The following is an 8985-nucleotide window of genomic DNA, read 5'->3' as shown; positions in this document are numbered from 1 at the left end:
CTGACACCCACACCCTGCCCCAACCCTCACACCCTGCCCTGAACCCCACACACATTGCCCCCAACCCCACACCCTGTTCTAAAACAGACAGTGCAAGATAGCAGACGACGACATATCCCTCCCAGATCGTCTCAACGCCTTCGGTGCTTGCTTTGAGCAGAATTTTGGTGGAGAGGTAACACCTATTCTGACAAGTCCTGATGAACCTATCCCAACAGTCACTGAACCAGAGGTCAGATCAGCTTTCCTTCATGTGAATCCAAGGAAAGCGATGGACCAGATGGAGTACCAGGCCGTACACTCAGAGCATGCGCAGATCAACTGGCAGAGGTCTTCTAGGACATCTTCAACCTCTCCCTGCAGCAAGCCACTGTCCCTGCCTGTTTCAACAGGGCCAACATCATCCCTGTGGCGAAGAAGGCTCATGCAGCATGTCTCAATGACTACTGCCCAATGGCCCTAACTTCAGTGGTTGTGAAGTGCTTTGAAAGGCTGGTCATGGCATTAATCAACGCCAGCCTCCCCACTACCGTTGACCCACTCCGATTTGCCTATTGGAACAAGAGATCCACGTCAGATGCCATATCACTTGCCCTTCATTTCACCCTAGAACATAGAGTCATAGAGTCATGGAGATGTATAGCATGGATACAGACCCTTCGGTCCAACCCGTCCATGCCGACCAAATATTCCAACCCAATCTAGTCCCACCTGCCAGCACCCGGCCCATTGACACTAAGAACAGCCTCGTAAGAATCCTACTCATTGACTATAGTTCAATGTTTACCACTATTATCCCCTTGAGACTGATTAGTAAACTTAGTGATCGCCTACTAAGCCCCACTCTCTTCAACTACATCCTCAATTTCCTGCCCACAGGACACAATCAGTGAAGATTGGGGACAATATTTCATCCTCACTAACATTCAACACTGGAGCCCCCCTGGGATGCGTACTCAGCCCCCTACTGTACTCACTGTATACCCATGACTGCATCACCAAATACCAGAATAATGCCATTTACAAGTTCGCTGATGATGCCACCATAGTTGGTCAAATCTCAGATGACGATGAAACAGACAACAGACAGGAGGTGGATGACCTGGAAAAATGGCACACTGAGAACAACCTAGCTCTCAATGCCGGCAAAACCAAGGAACTGATTATTGATTTTCAGCGGGATGTTACTCATGTCCTCCCTACACATTAACAGCACAGAGGTGGAACGAGTGGAAAGTATCAAGTTCCTGGGAGTGGTCATTCACAACAAGCTTTCTTGGACTCTGCATGTGGACACACTGGTTACAAAGACCCAACAACGTCTCTTCTTCCTCAGGCAGCTGAGAAAATTTGGCATGATGGCGAATACCCTTGCCAACTTTCATAGGTGCACCATTGAGAGCATTCTGTCTGGATGTATCACGACCTGGTATGGCAATTGTGCCATTCATGATCGGAGACAGTTACAGAAAGTGGTGAACTCGAGCCAGACAATCACAAAGGCCAACCTCCCATCTATCGAATCCACCTACCAGGACCACTGTCAAGAAAAGGCTGCCAGCATTCTCAAAGATCCAACCCACCCTGGCAATGTTTTTCTACAACCTCTACCATCAGGGAAACCTGAACACACGCAACAGCCTGTTTCGCAATAGTTTCTACCCTACTGTTGTTAGAATACTGAATGGACTCACAAACTCTTAACATTCGCCTGTACCTGTGTTTTTGTTTTTGTCGCTGTTTACCTATTATTTACTGTCTATACCATGTAACTCTATGATCTGCCTGTACTGGTCACAAGATAAAGCCTTTTCACTATCCCTCGGTACACATGACAATATATTCAATTCAATTCAATTCACAAGCGGAGATGAAAGAATACAAGATGATTAGGGGTTTAGATAGGGTTGACCGTGAGAACCTTTTTCCACGTATGGAGTCAGCTATTACGAGGGGGCATAGCTTCAAATTAAGGGTGGTAGGTATAGAGCAGATGTTAGGGGTAGGTTCTTTACTCAGTGAGTCGTGAGTTCATGGAATGCCCTGGCAGTAGCAGTGGTGGACTCTCCCTCTTTATGGGCATTTAAGCGGGCATTGGATAGGCATATGGAGGATAGTGGGCTAGTGTAGGTTAGGTGGGCTTGGATCAGCGCAACATCGAGGGCCAAAGGGCCTGTACTGCGCTGTATTCTTCTATGTTCTATGTTCTAATAGGCAGATAAATAATAGTAGAAAATTTCAAGTGCAGTCAAAGTGTTGTGACCTTTGTAAGGCGAACTTCTGAAAGTGAAATTCAGTGGTCCATGCAAAGCAGTTATTAGTAAAGTGACTTATTTGACACATATTCCGGATCACAGGAAGACCAATTGGTTCTTCACGTGAATATTCTGAAAAGACATAATCACTGGAAAGAGGATCAGGAAGAATAAGTCTCAGTGAATCAGATGGTAAGAGCAGTTCAAGATGACATGGATACAAGAGTGAGCTGCAAAGACAGACTGAACCTCTAACCATTGATGAGCTAACTCAGACATATTGGGACAGCTAGACACTGTATTCTCACAAACAAGGACAACAGGATGAGCTTATACAATGACTGAGCAAGTAGAAGGCAATCTGTAGAGCTACAGCATGATGCACTATGTTAGTGAGATTCGTTCATGGGCTGTTGGCATTACTGAGTGGCCCAGTGTTCACTGCGCATTGCTAATTGCCACTTGAACAGAGTGGCTGGCCAGGCCATTTGAGAGTGCAGTTAAGAGCTAAACACATTGCTGTTGCCTCATCCCCCAGCTACATTCCAGAGGCTTATGAATCAAGTCATGGCTGAGGTTTGTAACTATCTAGTTTATTTAGATGATTTTTTTATAACCAATGGGAAAACATATTGGACGAGTCAAGGAGTTTTTAAGCAAATACAGTTGGCTGGCATCATAATAAATTTAACCAAAAATGAAATTGGAAAAGGGAGAGTGATTTGCAAAACTGAAGACTCTAATAGGATTTCCTGTCCCTAAAACTAATTCAAAAATCATGAGTTTTTTCAGGAAAGTATAGGTTTTTACAGGAATTGTTGTAGGTTTCGGGATTTGGATGTTTCGGTAAGAACATAGATGATGGTAAAAAAGGGGGAGGTGTAGTATTGTTAGTCAAAGACAATATTATGATGGCAGAAAGGACATTTGAGGACTCGTCTCCTGAGGTAATATGGCTGAGGGTAGAAATTGGAAAGGAGAGGTCACCCTGCTGGGAGTTTTCTATAGGCCTCCATACAGTTCCAGAGATGTAAAGGAAAGGATAGCATAGATGATTCTCGATAGGAGCAAGAGTAACAAGGTAATTGTTGTGGGGTCTTTATCTTTCCAAATATTGCGTACTTTAGATGGGTCAGTTTTTGTCCAATGTGTGCAGGAGGGTTTCCTGACACAATATGTTGACATTCCTGAAGAAGGGCTCATGCCCAAAACGTCGATTCTCCTGCTCCTTGGATGCTGCCTGACTTGCTGCGTTTTTCCAGCTCTGATCTCCAGCATCTGCAGTCCTCACTTTCTCCCACAATATGTTGACAGGCCAACAAGGGGCAAGACCACATTGAATTTGGTACAGGGTAATGAACCTGGCCAGGTGTTAGATTTGGGGGTAGATGAGCACTTTGCTGATAGTGACCACAATTCAGTTATGTGTATTTTAACGATGGAAAGGGATAGGTATGTACCGCAGGGCAAGAGTTATTGCTGGAGGAAAGGCAATATGATGCAATTAGGGCAAGATTTAGGATGCATAGGATGAAGAAAGAAACTGCAGGGAATGGGCACAATTGAAATGTGGAGCTTATTCAAGGAACAGCTACTGCGTGTCCTTGATAAATATGTACCTGTCAGGTGGGGAGGAAGTGGTCGAGTGAGGGAGCTTTGGTTTACTAAAGAAATTGAATCTCTTGTCAAGAGGAAGAAGAAGGCTGGATGAGACGTAAAGGCTCAGTTTGGGCACTTGAGAGATACAAGTTAGTCAGGAAGGACCTAACGAGAGAGCTAAGAAGAGCCAGGAGAGAACATGAGAAATCTTTGGCAGATAGGATCAAGGAAAACCCTAAAGCGTTCTATAGGTATATCAGGAAGAAAAGAATGACTAGAGTAAGATTAGGGCCAGGGTCTAGATTAGAGTGGTACTGGAAAAGCGGCTTTTGCCCAAAACATCAATTCTCCTGCTCCTCAGATGCTGCCTGACCTGCTGTGCTTTTCCAACACCACTCTAATCTAGACTCTGGTTTCCAGCATCTGCAGTCATTGTTTTTACCTTAGATTAGGGCCAATCAAGGTCAGTAGTGCATAGAGTTGGAGGAGACAGGAGAAGCACTAAATGAATATTTTTCGTTAGTATTCACGTTGGAAGGTAATGTTGACGAGGAGAAAATTGAGATACAGGCTACTAGACTAGATGGGATTGAGGTTCACAAAGGGGAGGTGTTAGCAATTCTGGGAAGTGTAAAAATAGAAAAGTCCCCTGGACCAGATGGAATTTATATGAAGATTCTCTGGGAAGCCAGGATCGAGATTGCAGGCCTTTGGCTTTGACCGTTATGTCATTATTATCTGCAGGAATAGTGCCAGAAGACTGGAGGATAGCAAATGTTGTCCCCTTGTCCAAGAAGGGGAGAAGAAACAATCCTGGTAATTTTTGACCAGTGAGCCTTACTTCGGTTGTGGGTAAAGTGTTGGAAAAGGTTAAGAGATAGGATTTATAATCATCCAGAAAGGAATATATTGATTATGGATAGTCAACATGTAAAGGGCAGGTTGTGCCTGAAAACGTTATTGAGTTCTTTGAGAAGGTAACCAAACAGGCTGATGTGGTGTATATGGATTTCAGTAAGCTGTTTGATAAGGTTCCCCATGGGAGGGTATTGCACAAAATGGGGAGGCATGGAATTGAGGGTGATTTAGCAGTTTGGATAAGAAATAGGATCGCTGAAAGAAGAGGTTGGTTGTTGATGGGAAATGTTCATCCTGGAGTTCAGTTACGAGTGGTGTACTACAAGGATTTGTTTTGGGGCCACTGCTGTTTGTCATTTTTATAAATGACCTGGATGAAGGCACAGAAGGATAGGTTAGTAAATTTGCAGATGACACTTAGGTCTATGGAGTTGTGGATCATGCCGAAGGATATTGCAGGTTATAGAGAGACATAGATAAGTTGCAGAGCTGGGCTGAGAGATGGCAAATGAAATTTAATGCAGAAAGGTATGAGATGATTCACTTTGAAAGGAGCAACAAGAATAAAGAGTACTGGGCTCTTGGTAGTGTAGATGAGGTAGAGAGGTCTCAGTGTCCATGTACATCAATCCCTGAAAGTTGACACCTCGGTTCATAGGGTTGTTAAGAAGGCATATGGTGTGTTAGCTTTTATTGGTAGAGGGATTGAATTTCAGAGCCATGAGGTCTTGCTGCAGCTGTACAAAACCCTGGTGCCGCCGCACTTGGAGTATTGTGAACAGTTCTGGTCACCGCATTATAGGAAGGATGTGGAAGCTTTCGAAAGGGTCGAGAGGAAATTTACTAAGATGTTGCCTGGTATGGAGGGAAAGGCTTATGAGGAAAGGCTGAGGGACTTGAGGCTGTTTTCATTTGAGAGAAGAAGGTTGAGAGGTGACTTAATTGAGACATATAAGATAATCAGAGGGTTAGATAGGGTGGACAGGGAGAGCCTTTTTCCATGGACGGTGATCGCTAGTATGAGAGAACATAGCTTTAAATTGAGGGGTGATAGATGCCAGACAGATGTCAGTGGTAGTTTCTTTACTCAGAGTGTAGTAGAGGCATGGTACGCCCTGCCTGTGACAGTCGTAGACTCGCCAACTTTAATGGCATTGAAATGGTCATTGGATAAACATATGGATGATAACAGAGCAGTATGGGTTCGATGGGCTTCAGATTGGTTCCATAGGTCGGTGCAACATTGAGGGCCAAAGGGCCTGCACTGTGCTGTGGTGTTCTATGTTCTATTACAGTTCCTTTCCCTACAACATTTCTATGTGACAGTAAAGCAGATAATATCTATAAAATATTATTCATTGTGTAACCAGGACCTGAAGTCTTAGGTCAAGAATGTTTGATATACTTCTCTGTAATTTCTACAGAATCAAACTATGTTCCAACATATTGATTGTATTGCCAATCTCCTGTGTAACTTGGAATAGCTTCTTGATTAAAGATCCAGGGCACTTTGCCATATGACCTTTTGCAAACTCACAGGCTTCTTATCTTGTTTTTCACTGCATGATACAATGGTCTCATGGAGTTGCCTGTGTATGAATTACAGGGGGCATATTTAACTTGTCATCACCAGTTTCCAATGGTGCAGGTGGATGCAGAGATTTGACACAGTGGCAGTATTTCATTTCACAGTCAGACTAGTGTCTGCACACCACCTCAGCACTATCCCCATTATTGAATCCCACTGAAATGAGGTATTGGATGGCCACCCAATCCACAGGAACAGGGAACCTGGTTTAAACAGAGTTCTTGATCCTCAGAAATGTAATTAGAACATACCCACTATGGGTCATGGGCCTGCACAATCATAAATACTATAGCTGAAGCTTACAGCAGTGAGGATCCTGGACACAGATGACCCAGTAAATGATTGGGCAGGGAGTAATGTTTAAAACTATTAATCAGGAGTTTTACTCCCCACTGATAATCCTGTACTGTTGATTCCACTCTCGCCTAGATCTTCAGATTTACTACAAAGTTACCAGGCATAAGGAGCTTCCATTATATAAAGGTTAGAGAGAAGCTGAGATTGTTCTTCTTAGAATAGAGTAAGCAAAGATCATATTGAATTGAGGTATTCAAACTCTTCAACACATAGGGAGAGGCACATTTAAATTAATTGACAAAAGGATCAGAGAAACATTTCTTTATTACAGTTCTTCACTTTATCTAAAAGGCAAGGCTGAATAAAGTCTTCAAAGCACATTTACTGACAACTTCCAAACAAATTGAATAAAAATGAAAGGGGAAATGTGATGTACGATCAGTGCAGAGGGATCAAATTGCTAGTTCTTTCTAAGAGTCAGCTCAGACTCAATAGACCAGAAATAACTGCACAGAGGCCAGTAACCCATCACCAAGTCACCCTTTATCTACATGTGCTCCACATATGGGCTGTGACCAGCCAGTTCAAAGCCAGCCCCTAGACTGAGCAGACCTTCTGAATCACCTGTTTATTTCTTTTCCAGGAGCAGTACACAATCACAATCAAACTCTTGTCAACAGCAACTCCACTCAGTACACTGACTCTGACCCACACAGCTCAGAACCAGTCCCTTGTGTGAGGGGACTCCCTGAGACTCCTGTTCATATCTATCAGCCAGGGTTCCCTGATTGGCCCAGGTTAGCAACCCCCAATCAGGGATCTCATTGTCAATGACATTCACTTGGCCATGGTTCTAATCATTACAGGGCCAAATGGCATCCTTCTGCACACTATGATTGTGTGATTTTAAAATTTTCTAACAAAGAATACATGCTACATTCAGTTCTGGTCAGTGTACTGCAGGACTATTATATTGACCATGATAAGGGTACAGCTCAGATTCAGCAGACTGTTCCCTGATTGAAAATTATTAAATCAGTCAAAGGGAGCTTGCGGTACAACAGTGATGTCCCTACCTCTGGGCCGCAATTTCTGGGTTCAAGTATCAACTACCCCAGAGATGTGTCATAACGTATCTGAATTGGTTGATTAATAACATCTAAAAGGAGTAAATCTAAATGCTAATGTGGATTGTTAATGATAAAGAGATAGTGAAGGCTTCACCTGCTTCAGGCAATGAACTAATTTAATGAAATGATTTTGTTTCGTGTCGCTGACAGGACAGAGGGAAAATCTTTAAATTAGCTCCTCACCATTCAAGGTGATATTGTAATGTTCTCCCTCACAGAAAGGATCGTGGAAATCTAGAACTCTGTCTCAAAAAGTTGTGGGTATGGAACCAAGACGGAGTTAAGACACAAATCAGCCAGGATCCAACTGAGTGATGGAACAGGGTCAAGGGGCTGAGGAGGTCAGATTCTATGATCTGGTGCAAATCAGATGATATTAGTAATGACGGGTAAAAATCTATCTTGGTGCGTTTAATTGTCAGTGACAAATAAGATTTTTGACAACACTCAACTATAGATTAAAACAAAGCAGCTCCAAATTTGTCCTCTTGTCCTGCCATTATTCCTGCTCAAGCTTTCAACATGATCCTGCCAAGAGCTGAGGCAAAAAAAAATTAAACCAGAATGGGAGGCAGGGGGTATTTCATAAACAAATCAGATTTACAGAGAATAAAGGCCTGATAACTAATGGTGAGAGAACAGAGGCATTATCACATGTATCTCTTCAGAAATTATCACAGTGCCAGAGGACTGGAGCACAGCTAATATGTTTTACACCTGTATATATATTTATTGGGAAATAGAATAAGCCAAGGACATTTACAAATAATTTTAAGAGATTGTCAGAAAAAGGATGAAACAACAACACATATTTACATGCACTTTTAACATAATAAAACATCCCAAATTTCTTCTCAAGAGCACGACAGCTAAATATGACATCAAGTTCTCATATTTTGTGAGAATTATCCCTTTATTCTGGCAACTTCATCTCAATCCAATAATATGCATCCTAACTGCTTGCATCGATAACATTTATTAAATTCTACTTTCTGAAGTGCAATCATTTACATCTGATTATTGTGTTGGGAACAGTGCCTGCCAATTCTATCTCTCACTAAGCACTCACAATATCATATTCTTAGCACATCAAATATTCTGAACATACTTGAATATCTGCATTTGAATATCTTCCAGACCCTCCAATTAGTTGACAGCCACTAATTAATCAACAATAACACTGACATCATGAGTGGCTAAACCAATCAGATTTGAGTAAATAGTTCAATGCTCTTCACAGATAATGAGATATATTGGC

Source organism: Chiloscyllium plagiosum, chromosome 23 (assembly GCF_004010195.1).
Source record: "Chiloscyllium plagiosum isolate BGI_BamShark_2017 chromosome 23, ASM401019v2, whole genome shotgun sequence".
In the NCBI taxonomy this organism is placed as follows: domain Eukaryota; kingdom Metazoa; phylum Chordata; class Chondrichthyes; order Orectolobiformes; family Hemiscylliidae; genus Chiloscyllium; species Chiloscyllium plagiosum.
Note: the sequence above shows the minus strand (reverse complement) of the source record.